Source organism: Leptosomus discolor, chromosome 1 (genome assembly GCF_034619465.1).
Source record: "Leptosomus discolor isolate bLepDis1 chromosome 1, bLepDis1.hap2, whole genome shotgun sequence".
Lineage (NCBI taxonomy): Eukaryota > Metazoa > Chordata > Aves > Leptosomiformes > Leptosomidae > Leptosomus > Leptosomus discolor.
In genome coordinates, this window is record NC_141391.1 from 54,875,746 (window position 1) to 54,890,348 (window position 14,603).

Sequence of the window (14,603 nt, forward strand, 5' to 3'; positions counted from 1 at the left end):
TATATTGAGCTACTTACTTATACATGTTTGCTCCTAGTAATGACATGAGATTTTTGTGTAATTTTATGGGATAGAAAATTTACAAATGTTTATTGATTTATGAATCTAAATTGTGAATTGCTATTCCCTTGCTTTCTTATGCCACTATGTGATATCAAGATTTTAAACTTTTTCAAGGGAAACTAGAAGAATTAATCAGAGTGTGGCAGCTCTCAACTCAACAACAAAATTTCTGGAATGCATATTTAGAGTCTTTCAAGTTACCTGAGGGTAGGCTTAAAAGTTGATAAAGTAGAGAACTCTTTTTTTTCTTTTTCTTTTTAATTTGAAAAGCACGAAGACATTTTAAACATTCTTGGAAATGAATACAATATTACATTGTTAAAACTAATGAAAATGGTAGGAATGGAAAATAGAAGATCAATTATAACTGTACTTATTGTAGTGAGCGTGTTGAAACCAATATTTATTATCCTAATTAATAAATATTCTGAGATGGTTTTTCAAAAGGTGTATATTTATGCAATTGTTTACATATAAAGCTTTACATATAGAAAGAGATTTTAGTTGTGATTCAACATGGAAAATATTATGCAATCTGTTGTAAACAATGTAAATATTTTATGTTTTTACAAAACCACAAAACGTAGAAAGCATGCTACTAATAGGATAGTAATAGAGTTAAGTAATTAGTAATTTGAACATTAACAGGGTTTAGCCTGACCTGTAAAATTACATATCTTTACAGATTCGTCATTGATTTCACAAAAAGTGTACAAAACAATTTTATATATTCTGTTGCAGGCTAGTTCTAGACTAATATACGTATTCTTTATTAGACAAGATTTCTAGACAAGTTTTCTAGACAAGTTGAAAATTCAGATATTCATTAATCCATGCTCTTCAGGTAGTTATGTTCTCCTTTTTGAGAGTCTGCAGAGGAAACATTATTTAAATGTTTTTTCCTAGTTATTTACTTGATCTGAGAATTAAGATAGCAAAAATGTAACTCTTAAGATGATCTTAAGAATTGTGTATGTTCAAAATATGAATTCTGTATTGATGTTCACAGACTCACAGAATGGTTATGTTTGGGAGGAACTTCTGGAAGTCAGCAGGTCCAGCCTGCCTGCTCAAGTAGGATCACCCAGAGCCATTTGCCCAGGACTGTGTCCAGATGGCTTTTGAATGTCTCCAGGGATGACGACTCCCCGGGCAAACTGTGCCAATGCTTGGTCATCCTCAGAGCAAAAAGCAGTGTTTCCTGATGTTCAGAGAGAACCTCCAGTGCCTCAGTTTGTGCCCATTGCATCTGGAAAGAGCCTGGCTCCATCTTCTTTGCATCCCTCCCTTCAGGTGTTCATATACATTGATGAGATACTCCTGAGTCTTTTCTTCTCTAGGCTGAACAGTTCCAGCTCTGTCAGTCTTTCCTCATAGAAGAGATGCTCTAATCCCTTCATCACCTTAGTAGTCTTTTGCTGGGCTCTGTCCAGTATGTTCACCTTTCTCTTGTACTGGGGAGCCCAGAACTGGACACAGGACTCCAGATACAGCCTCTCCAGTGCTGAATAAAGGGGAAGGAAGGATCACCTCCCTCAACTGGCTGGCAATATTTTGTCTAATGCAGCCCAGCATACCATTATCCCTCTTTGCTCCCAGGGCACATTGCTGGCCTATGTTCAAGTTGGTGTCCACCAGGACCTCTAGGTCCTTTTCTGCCAAGCTGTTTCCCAGTCGGGTGGCTCCCAGCATATATTGGTCCATAGGGTTGTTCCTCTCCAGGTGCAGGACATTGTAGTTCCCTTTGTTGAACTGCATGATGTTCCTGTCTGCCCATTTCTCTTGCTGCTTGAGGTCCTTCTGGCAAGCTGCCTTCCAGGAGCTAAAAGAATGTAGCTGAGAGGGTGTCACAGCTTACTAAGAGTATGGACTACTACCCACTGTTACTCTTTCATGTGGGCACAAATGATGCTGCAAGTCACGGCCCAGGTAGAATCAAGGAAGATTACAAAGCCCTTGGGTTGAAAGTGAAAAATTCTAGTGCCCAAGTTACCTTTTCCTCCATCTTACCAGTTGGTGAAAAGGAGGCAGAAAGAAATAGACAAATAATGCACATCAACTCCTGGTAACGTGGCTGGTGCCATGGTGAGGGTTTTGGTTTTTATGACAACAGGACATTCTTTGACCATAACCTGTTAGGAAGGGACGGAATCCACCTGTCTGGAAGAGGCAAGAGTATCTTTGGTAACAGAATGGCCAACTTGGTGAGGTGAGCTTTAAACTGAAGGCCATGGAGGGAGGGGTTCCAAGTGGCAATATTCCTGATGTCCTATTCAACTGGGGAATAAGCCAGGTCAAACAGAGCAGCAACAAGTGTTAGCTGCCTCCCCTGATGGATATCAGAAGGTCAACTGCCCTAAGGGCATGTATGGCTATGTTGGATCCTCAAATACCCCTCCAGGGAAACCTGTGTGCTCAGTTAATCCTCTGAAATGACTGTACACCAATGTGTGCAGCATGGGGAACAAACAGGAAGAGCTAGAGATCTGTGAGCGATCACAGGGCCATGACCTCATTGCAATTACAGAGACATGCTAGGATAGATCAAATAATTGGAATGCTGTCATGGATGGTTATGTACTCTTTAGGAAAGACAGCCCAACTAGGCAAGGTGAGAGAGGACCTGGAGTGTATTGAGCTCTGCCTAGGGGGGAATGACAAGCAATTTGAGAGGTTATGGGTAAGACCTAGGGAGCAGGCTAATATGGGTGACATTGTTGCGGATGTTTACTATAGGCCACCTGATCAGGAAGAGGAAGTAGATGGAGCCTTCTACAGACAGCTGAAAGCAGCCTCACAATCACAGGCCCTGGTTCTCATGGGGGACTTCAGCTACCCTGGTATTTGCCGGAAAAATAACGCAGCCAAGCACCTCCAGTGCAGGACATTCCTGCAGAGCATTGATGATAACTCTTTGACACAGGTGGTGGAAGGACCAATGAGGAGAGCTGGACTTTGTGCTGACAAACAAAGTCCTGGCCACTGATGTGAAGGTTGGGGACAGCCTTGGCTGTACTGACCACAAGATGGTGGAGTTCAGGATCCTGTGTGGAAGAAGCAGGGCAACCCACACTTCAAGAGAGATAATTTTGGCCTCTTCAAAGACCTACTTGGAGGAATCCCATGGGATAGGATTCTAAAAGGTAGGGGGGCCCAAGAGAGCTGGATGCTATTCAAGCATCACTTCCTCCAAGCCCAAAACTGAGTCATCCCTATGAGGAAGAAATCCAGCAAAGAAGGCAGGCGGCCTGCTTGGATAAGCAAGGAGCTTCAGGAAAAACTCAAAGAGAAGAAAGAAATTTACAACAGGTGGAAAAAGGACTAGCCACTTGGGAGGAATATAGGAATATTGCCAGAGTATGCAGGGGTGGAAGGTATGCAGGAAGGCCTGCTTGGAATTAAATCTGGCTAGGGAAGTCAAAGGCAACAAGAAGCTATTCTTCAAATACATCGGTGGCAAGAAAAAGACTGGGGGAAAATGTGGGCACCCTGCTGAATGAGGCAGGTGCCCTAGTGACGGAGGATATGGAGAAGGTAGAGTTACTGAATGCCTTCTTTGCCTCAGTCTTTACTGCTAAGACTGATACCCAGGAATCCCAAAGCCTAGAGGTAGGAGAGGAAGTCTGTAGGAAGGAAGATTGCACCGTGTTTGAGGAAGATTGGTTTACAGATCTCTTAGCTAAACTGGACACTCACAAATCCATGGGCACCGATGGGACACACCTGTGAGTGCTGAGGGAGCTGGCAGATGTTATTGCTAAGCCACTTTCCATCATCATTTCCATCAGCAGTCACTGAGGAGAAGGGCTCTGGAGCAGAGAATCATGCCTGGGGACCCTGCCTGAAGTGGCAAAAACTAGGTGACAGGATCACAGGGAGCGAGAGGGTGGCTCAGCCTCCCACCAAGAGGGAAGAGCGAGCTCCTGATGAGGGTCAGCTTGGCCTCACTGTGGACGGGAACAAGAGTGATGGCAGCCAGTCCCTTCACATACAAGAGTAGCCCTCAGGGAGCATAGGGAACAGGACAGGCAAACAGAGCGTAGTGCATCAAAAGGGCATGGCGCCCCAGTTTGTGCAGCAGTTCACACAGGCAGGGCATGTGGGGAAGGCACGCAGACAGGGTGCAGTCCCTCTTCTGGCTTTCTAGTCCAACATACCTAGTGGCCATTGCCCTCCCAGAAAAGGACCCAGCTAAAGCCACTGTCAGAAGGAATGTGGCAACTCAGACAGAGCTCCCACACAGACACGGAGTCATGCAGGTCTCTGGCTACAGGGAGTGTCTGAGCCTGTTGCTTGTGCCGGAGGGCAGTAGGGACATCACCTCTGTGCGGTGTGACCAGGTGGCTGATCTGCTCAGCCTGGTGGCAGAGCTGAAAGAGGAAGTCAAAAGGTTAAGGAGCATCAGGGAGTGTGAGGGGGAGATAGATTGGTGGAACCACACCCTGCCATTCCTGAGGTAAAGGCAGCGGGTGGAGGCTCCATAAGAAGCAGAGGACACCCTACCCGCATGCCACCAGGCAGAAGGAGGGGATCTAAGGGGGGGCTGGGACTGAAAACAGGTCCCTCCTCAGGGTGGCAGGCGTATCCCCTCCTGGCCTCCCTCACCTACCCAACTGTAGTAATCCCTACTAAACAGGGAAAAGGATTGTAGTGTATGAATTGGCTGGGCTCATACAGAAGGCTTTAAGCTGGATTCAAAGGGTGAAGGGGACAAAACAAGAACCACCAGTGATGAACTTAGGTGTGGCATGCAGATGTTGGGGGTGAAATCGATAGCTCAGCTCAAGTGCATCTACATCAATACACACAGCATGGGCAACAAACAGGAGGAGGAGGAAGCCAGGGAACCCACCAGGGAAGGTGCCTCGCTTGACCTACTGTTTATAAACAGAGAAGGACTGGTGGGAGGTGTGGTGGTCGGAGGCCATCTTGGGCTTAGCAGCCATCAAATGATAGAGTTCTCTATTCTTAGTCAAGTTAGAAGGAGAGTCAGCAAAACCTCAGCGAAGGATGACTTTGAGCTGTTCAGGACGCTCGTCAAGAGAGTCCCTTGGGAGACAGTCCTGAAAGGCAAGGGGATACAGGAAGGCTGGAGATTCTTCAAGGAGGATGTCTTAAAGGTGCAGGAACAGGCTGTCCTTGTGTGCCGTAATATGAACCAGTGGGGAAGACAACCAGCCTGGTTGAACCGGGAGCTTTTGCTAGAACTCAGGGAAAAAAGGAGGGTTTACCACTCCTGGAAGAAAGTGTAGGCAACTCAAGAAGAGTACAGGGTTCTTGTTAGGTTGTGCAGAAGGAAAATTAGAGAGGCAAAAGCGCAACTAGAACTCAGGCTGGCCACTGTTGTGAGAGACAACAAAAAATGTTTCTACAAATACATAAACAGCAAAAAGAGAGCTGAGGAGAATCTCCATCCTCTATTGGATGCAGAGGAGGATATTGGAACATCGCCACCAAGAATGAGGAAAAAACTAAGGTGCTTAATGCTTTCTTTGCCTCAGTCTTTAATAGTCAGACAAGCAATCCACAAGGTAATCATCCCTCTGAGTTGGAAGACAGGGACTGAGAGCAGAATAAACCCTCCGTAATTCAGGAGGAAGCAGTTAATGACCTGCCATGCCACCTGGACATCCACAAGTCTATGGGGCCAAATGGAATCCACCGAAGAGTACTGAGGGAGCCGGCAGAGGAGACGGCCAAACCACTATCCATCATTTACCGGAAGTCCTGGTTAACAGAGGAGGTCCCAGACAGCTGGAGGCTTGCCAATGTGATGCCTATAAGAAGGGCCAGAAGGAGGATTCGGGGAACTACAGGCCTGTCAGCCTGACCTTGGTACTGGGGAATATTATGGAGAGGTTCATCTTGAGTGCACTCACATGGCAAGTGAAGGACAATCAGTGACTCAGGCCCAGGCAACATGGGTTCATGAAGGGCAGGTCCTGCTTGACCAACCTCATCTCCTTCTATGACGAGGTGACACACCCAGTTGATGAGGGGAAGGCTGTGGATGTCATCTACGTGGAATTTAGTAAAGCCTTTGACATCGTCTCCCACAGCATTCTCCTAGAAAAGCTGGTGGCTCATGGTCTAGACAGGTGCACTCTAAGCTGCATTAAAAACTGGCTGGATGACCAAGCACAGGATGTTGTGGTGAATGGAGTTAAATCCAGCTGGCGGCTGGTCACAAGCAGTGACCAGGGCTCAGTATTAGGACCAGTCTTGTCGTATCTAGATGATCCACCACTCTTTATCGATGATCTAGATGAGGAGATTGAGTGTTCCCACAGTAAGTTTGCAGATGACACTAAATTGGGTGGGAGTGTCGAGGGTAGGAAGGCTGGGAGCTGTTTCAGTGCTGTATTTTGGATTTAGTATGAGAATAATGTTGATAATACACCGATGTTTTAGTTGTTCCTAATTAGTACTTATCCTAAGTCAAAGACTTTACAGTTTCCCATGCTCTTCCAATGAGGAGGTGCACAAGAAGCTGGTGGGGAGCATGGCCAGGACAGCTGACCTGAACTAGCCAAAGGGTTATTCCATACCGTAGAACATTATGCTCAGTATATAAACCGGAAGGAGATAGCCAGGAGGGGTGGATCGTTGCTCAGGCGTCAGTCAGTGAGTGGTGAGCAATTGCATTGTGCATCACTTGTCTTTTCTTGGATTTTATTTCTCTCTCTTTTTCTTATATTCCTTTTCATTGATGATGTTGTTGTTATATTAATTTTATTTCAATTATTAAATTATTTTTATCTCAACCCACGAATTTTACTTTTTTTCTTTCTGATTCTCCTGCCCACCCCACTGTGATGAGACGGGAAGAGTGAGCAAGTGTCTGCATGGTGCTTGGTTACTGGCTGGGGTTAAACCATGATACCTACTTTTAGAAATATACCTCAAGATGAGATAAAACATTATCCTGAAGCCCCCTTTTCTCTCAATTGTTTATAAAAAGATGCAAAGATGACTAGCTTAGATCTGGAGATCTTTTTCTCATACTTTTAAAGTTGGATAACTAATCCCATATGTTTTTTTTCTTTCCAGCTCAAAACTTACCTGGAAAGTAAGTATTTTTATTTTCTGTTGCAATGTATTTTATACACTTCAAATATCATGTATTTAAAAAAAAACCCACAAACCAAATATGTGTAAGATGATATAGCCTTTATTCTCCAGCAATCAGTACTGTGAAAACAAGTTGTTCAGCAAGTCTTTTCTTACATATCTTTTGGGAATCTCTGAGCATCACTACACTAATTTTAGCTTAAGCCCACTAATGGAAAATATTGGACAGGGGGACAACTATGAATACTATCACCTCTCCTAGACTAGTTCCATAAGTCATAGCTGCAGTAGTGCTACTGCTAACTTGAAATTAATTATTCAAGACTTTATATCAGATACATTGAAACTAGACTTTTGGTGCCCTGTTGTATATTTTATTTTTATTTTGTTTTTGCCTCCAGAATGCTTAAGCAGTCTGATTTTTTGAGAAAACTCTTCCTTTAAATTCTTTTGTTCAGGCAATAAATCAAGAACTAGATCTCCTTTGTAAAAAAAAAAAAAAAAAAAAAAATAGATTTAACTCAAATAGAGATAGTTACTTTCACAAATATAATTTTAGGATTCTGCAGCCTGGAAATCTGAATCTCCCTCCAAATAGAAAGAGAAAGATCTTTTAGATGAACGTTATTTCTTGTTTTGAGACAGAATTAACTGTTTTATGGAGACTCCTATATCTTTCTGTGACCTGACGAGGAATCAAAAAATTATTTTAGTCTAGAAATACGACCTCCAGGCAACTGAGCTTCTGTAAAATGAACCTAACTGCAAGTGCCTAAGGAATTTTCACTGAAAAATACAGATTCATCTCACAAACTCATGCACTGGACCCCTGTCTATCCTATTTGTCTGTCAGTTCATTCCCTGTTTGTGTTCTTTACCACGTGAATTACCTTTTTCCAAGGCAGAGGCATAATAAAGGGACTAGCTTTACCCAATATATGTAAAAGCTATTCAGTGTCATTTGGCATCAGATTACTTTTCAGCATTTATATACAGATATAGATGATTCATGTCCCCACATACTTTAAGACAGGACTTTTTAATATTGATGTCTTGACTTTATCTACTTATTTCACCTGAGTCACACTTAATGCACTGAAGTGTTGCACTATATTAAGTCCAGATTGCCTAAAACAAGGCCTTTTCTAAAAGGCCTGGCCAAAAATATTATTTTGAGTCTAGCTCTAAAAGTCTTATCACAGGAGAGTAGGTAGGCTGGGGCTATCACAAAAGTTAAAATCAGTTGTGCTAAGCCCATGGCTAGCATCCTAACCAATAGTTCTTTTTTTTTTTTTTCTTACTGTGTGTCCTTTTTGCTTATCTTAGTGATCTTATTTTGGCCAATTCATTCCCTATAATGATGCAAAAAAAGTATTTTTCTCCTTGTGTGGAGTTATTTCACTTAATAAGAATATATACAATGTGTGTGTGTACAATCAACTGATCCATTTGGATTTGTAATGAATTTTTCATGTGTATGTGTTATGCTTATACATTTATTTTAGCTAAGTCATTAAACCTCTCCTCCTGAAGATTAATTACTTTCACCTCAAATAACACAGTTTGATAAGTCCAGGAAGAAAGGAAAATTTTCGTGTAACCAAGAAGGCAAGAACAGAGAATTTTTGTAATTTAGATGTACTGGTGATCAAATATACAACAACTGCCCTTAGGTAAGTTTTTGTTTTGTTTTGTATTTGTTTTGTTTCCTTGAATTATCCTCTGCTTCTATAAAGGAAGAACAATGGACAGATTTTATCCCTGGGCTAGTAAATTTTCATGACTTTTCATCTTCCTGCCTTGCACAGTATTATAGCCTGCCAAGGAATAATGCAGAAATTTAAATCCCACATGCTGCAGTAACCTATCCATCAGATAGCTCAACCTGAGAACAATCTCACTCTTTCATAAGGAACAGCTAGTCGCAAAAGGGTGAAAAGTCCCTGTTGTTCTCCTGTTGCATAAAATACAGTTGGGTTATCAGGTATTGTGCAAACAAGCCAGACTTCCAAATAACAACAGGAAATTTTCATACTGTTCTTTCAGCATCATATTTTTTCTTCTGAATAGCTTTTAGCTTTCTTCCTCACAATCACCCTTACAGATCTTTATTGACTGAAGTAATATTTTATTATCAGTAATACTTTATTTACTAGCAACTTTTTTCTCTCAGCTGGAACTACATATTTTAAGTAACCTGTCAGATAAAATCTATAAAATATAGAAAAGCCAATCAATAAAAATTACAATAAACAACAATAAAAGGAGGCTATATTAAGCACTCAAAGGTAAGACTTTTCCAGTTTCAGGATCTGAATATTTGTCTCTCCATTTAGATGATAAAAATGAATTTTTATATTTACCAAATGCGTTATGATTACCAGAACATGAATTATAAATAAATTTTCATATTAATTTCTTCCTGAGAATTAAAATTTAAGTTTGATCATAGGATGATTCAGTAGTTTAATTAGCTATTAACACCAAAACAATTTTATTAAGAAAATTATTATCTTACCATCATGGAAATCTGTTATATTTTCATAAATGTGGCTGATAAAACTGGGTTGGTATCAGCAGGTCATGAAAAGTTATAAAAATAGTTTTCAAAATATTGAAAACATTTTACTAAATTTTGTTACATACTTTTTACTTTAAAAATGTATGATTGTTTGACACTGTAGCACTCTGAAAATTTCACTTGACTAAGAGTAGGGAAAAAAGTGTAGATGAGATCATTAGAGCATATGGAAGGAACAACAAAAAAATAATTTTTAAAAATGCCTTGTGAAATTTTTTTCTAAACCTTTTTTCTCATTTGCAGATCATGTGTACTTACTGGCTTCCACTACTAAATGAAAGCTACTGATTATGTTGTATTTTTGTAAGTCAGGGCCTTATAAAAATATTTTCTTAAGGAACTAAAATCCTGACAGCTGGCTTTCTCAGGTTTGACAGTTTTTCTTGCAGGTGCCAGGATTTCTAAAAGCTCTATTTAGAGAATAGAACTTGAAGAAAAAAAAAATCAGTGAAATATTTGAAATCATGCATTTGCTATTTATTATAAATTTCAATAAAATATTCATGTGTGCTGAAATTGTAGGAAAACATTACAATTTTGGCAGCATTTTATTTTCCCTCTTAGAGTTGTTTGCTCTTCCTTTCAAAATTAAACATTTAGAGAGATTTATATGAACCTTAAAATACGTTTCTTTACCTCACATTTGCAGTGGAATAAAGGAACACACTAAGCTGATATTGTAATTCAGCTCACTTGCAGCAGTTTGTGAATCTGAATCCCTAAATAACATTTATTACTCCTTTTTTTCTTAAATAGCAGAACAGACAATTGTGTTTAAAAAGAGTGGGAAACAGGCTTGGCTGTAGTAAAACAGTTAAAGATAGGTTAGTGTTCCCTACAAAATGAAATGAATGTAGACACATGGACAACTGTGCATGAAGAGTTCATATACATTGCTGATTCTTTTACATTTCAAATGGTAATGGATGCGGTATGCCATATGTTAACGAGAATCAGTAGTGAACACATACAAAATTGAAAGAAGAAAATCTTACAATATATAGGTGATAATTTCCTTCATAGTCTGGAGATGGTTGAACCCATCTTGCTTGAACAAGTATTCCCACATAAAGTGTTCTTTGTACTATTCCTTAAGCTTATTTCTGTTATCTGTGTTTGGACAGAAAGAATCATTTTATGGAAACAGTACTTCTTTGCATTGACTACAAAGGACTCCTAGGTGTCTAGGTTTATGTTGAGATAAAAGTGAGTCTGAAAAGTTTAGGAAATTGTTATTTGTTCTCTTTGAAGTTCACTAGTCTGCCGAACTGAGTGGTAGTAAGAAAATCGACACTGCCTTGAAAATAAACTATTGGTGATTTTGTGTTTACTGTAAAAAAACTGAAATCCATCTTCGCATTTGACTGGTTTAAAACTCAAAACAAATGAGTAAAGGTCAGGAGATAGCTCTTTTTTTAATCTCAATGAAACAAACTCTTTTTCTTTAGATTTCCTTATATGTTCAGGCATACTAGTAAAGTGCTTTTTCCTTATATATGTTTTTCATTTCATATAAATAAAAATAGTTTGAAAATGTCATAAATAATTTCCAAGATATGTCAGCTTCAGACATTATCACAAGAATTATACATCCAATTTTTATCCACAAAAATTTAAATGAGTTTTTAAAATAATATAATTTTCACTAAAAATCAGTAGTATACGAGAAGACAGAATTTTAATTGATTGTTTAGTTAAAAAAAAAAAAAAAAAAAAAGCATCTGAAAAGACACAATATTTGGTGTTCACTTTGCTGAACAAGCTTTCCTTTCAAGACAACAGTAGATCTGGTATGAAACCTCTATCTTTAACATTCCACTGCAATGTCACATGGATAGCTAATGTGTTAGTAAGGATTTAGGTTAGTACTTCTTAACCTGTGCTCCATGGACAGCTTATGTGGTAATTCCTTACAACCCTTCAGTTTAAAATTTGATGATTAATGACTATGTTTCTGTGAAAGGAATGTTAGGGTTTAACAGTGACCTTGATAGTCGATACAATTAAGAGCAAATAGTTCAACCAAAAAGAACATTTTCCTAATATATTGTATGAAAGCAGACTTAAGAGTAAAGACACTGAAACATTCTTACTATACTGATAAAAACTGGGGTTATCTTTAATATATTCCCATAGAAGAAAAGGGTGCAGGCCAATAAAACCTTTTCATATGTTTTCCAAGACATGTCTAGGCAACCTTTATTCCTTTTACTTTTTATTCAGTGCAAATATTTATCTCTGTCTCTTTCTCCTCACACCATTTCTAGTTACTGCACTTCTGCTATATACTTAAGTAAGCCATAAAATTATGATTATAGGCTCCTGTAACCTTATGTCATTTGGGGCAGAAGATAATGTCTCCACTTGCTTCAGTGGGGCAGGACCTGGAGCTTCATAGAGTCACTGTCAAACACCTATCAGTATTTCTGAAGGATAGTCAGAGTCTCTGACTCATCAAACCTTCTTTGATCACTTAAACAGTTTTGGCTGTGTTTATAAAACATAATTATTTTTTTTGTTTCTGATAATATTTATCTGATTATTGAACAGCTGCTTGTAGCTGTGAATATTGAACTTAATGATGCTTAGTTCTCTGCAGGTCTCTAGGGTCTTATGTACTGGAAAGATGCATGTTCCTTCCAGATTCCAAGAAGAAAGGTATAAACACTTATAAGGTGGACAACTATTTATTAATAGCCCAGAAAACACCATAGAAAATTACAAAATCTTACATCCCTTCTGATGATGAAAACCATGAAATGATACAGTACTAGGCAAACCTTTGGTGTTTAGATCCCATCGATGGTGAGGTCATCCATCTCTAAATTCACTAGTATTCTTACAGAATCATCTGTAACAGCAATCAGTCCTGGAATGAGGGCTCAGCAATGAAGAGTCACTTGGACAATACACTCTAATATTATTTCATTAAAAAAGCTACAGCTCCTGAACAGATGCATGTAAGATTTCAAGTGGACAAGCCAATACTCTCTCTATATACTTATGATTAAATACATATTTGACTCTATGTACATCGAGTAATTATGCAGCAACTATGCATATATTTATTAATTATTATATTGATTACATATACCTAGATTAGGTAATAGTCATATGGTATCCCTCATAAAGAGACATAGATCTGGATTACCCACCATGTGCACCACATTATGTGTTGCGTTCAGCTCTGGAGCCCCCAACACAAGAAAGACATGGAGATCTTGGAGTGAGTCCAGAGGAGGGCTACCAAGATGGTCAGAGGGTTGGAACACCTTTCCTACAAGGACAGGCTGAGACAGTTGGGCTTGTTCAGCCTGGAAAAGAGAAGGCTCCAGGGAGATCTTATAGCAGCTTTCCAGTACTTGAAGAGGGCCTACAAGAAGGCTGGGGAGGAACTTTTTACAAGGGCCTGAAGTGATAGGGCAAGGGGTAATGGATGGAAGCTGGGAGAGGGCAGGTTTAGACTATATATAAGGAAGAAGTTCTTTACCCTGAAGGTGGTAAGACACTAGAACAGGTTGCCTAAGGAAGTTGTAGATGCTCCATCCCTGGAAGTGTTCAAGACCAGGTTGGATGGAGCCTTGAGCAACCTAGTCTAGTGGGAGGTGTCCCTGCCATGGCAGGGGGGTTGGAGCTAGATGATCTTTGAGGTCCCTTCCAACCTAAACCATTCTGTGATTCTGTGATTCTACCACTATCTCATAAAATAGTCTTTTGGGCTGACTGCTACATAGGTTCTGAAGGGTAATTGGTTTTGGTGTCTAAGAAAGTATAAGTGTTTTTTCCCCTAGCTAAGCATTTGTAAGATCTGTTTCCTATACAGATCATCTAGATCTTCTAAGAGGTGAGTTTACACTTAAGAGGTGATTCATTTCCCAAGCTAAGTGTTAATAAACTTTCCAGATATAGCCTGTTTCCACAAATGTTTGGTTTTAGTAACACAGTACTAATATTTTTTGTAACTGTGATGATCTAAGGACATAGGTAGTCACATTTATAGTTTTTAATTAAGGATATACTTGGAAAAAAAAAAGTAAAACCTCTATAAGGTCACAACAGTTCACTAAACAACATAATAGAATATTGTAATTGCAGCTGCCTACACAATTAGACTGAGTAACTGGGAACAAATTAAAAGAAAGAAGCAGTATTAAAAGTGTATCTAAAAGTGAACACAAGCAGACCAAAAAGCAAGGAAGAAAAAAGCATTAACAACATGTTACGCACATCAAAGAGGAAGAAATCCCCACCATGAACATAAAATGAGGTGTAAAAGAACAAGTGCAAAAAGCAACATCTGTAAGATATGAACAAGGAGCAAAGACATTTGGTAAATCCTAAATGATCCTGCAGAGTAGCCTCAAAAAGTCTCTAGTAAAAACATAATACTACTGCAAAATAAGCAAAAACAGAAAAAGTTTTGGTCCCCAAAATAGTACATGAAGAGCAAATGAGGTCACCCCTTTTTCTTTTGAGCAGTGGGCAGTGAAAAACAAAACAGCAAGGAGAGAGGAAAGATAGGGAAAGAAAGAAAGAAGATAAGCCCCGTTTAGTTCTGCATCCCCTTGTCGCCAGGCTTTCAGTTCTGAATCTTAACCCCTTTGACTTAGAACCACCAAAGTCCATAGCCATCAGTGCTAACTAAACCATCATCAGTTCTGTGGTGTTCTATACTCATAGCTATAGTCAAAGCATATGTTTCATAAGGACTAATTATTTGCATATGTAAGGCAATGTTTAATAGTGATTAAGAACTAACCACTGGCAAGGTGTATTGTTAATGAATCTAGGAAACAGCTGTTTTGAAGTTTGAAAATGGTCTGATTTTCTGTCTTTAACACAGTCCAACCATAGTGATCTCCAATTTCCTAACTATAGATGCATCTAT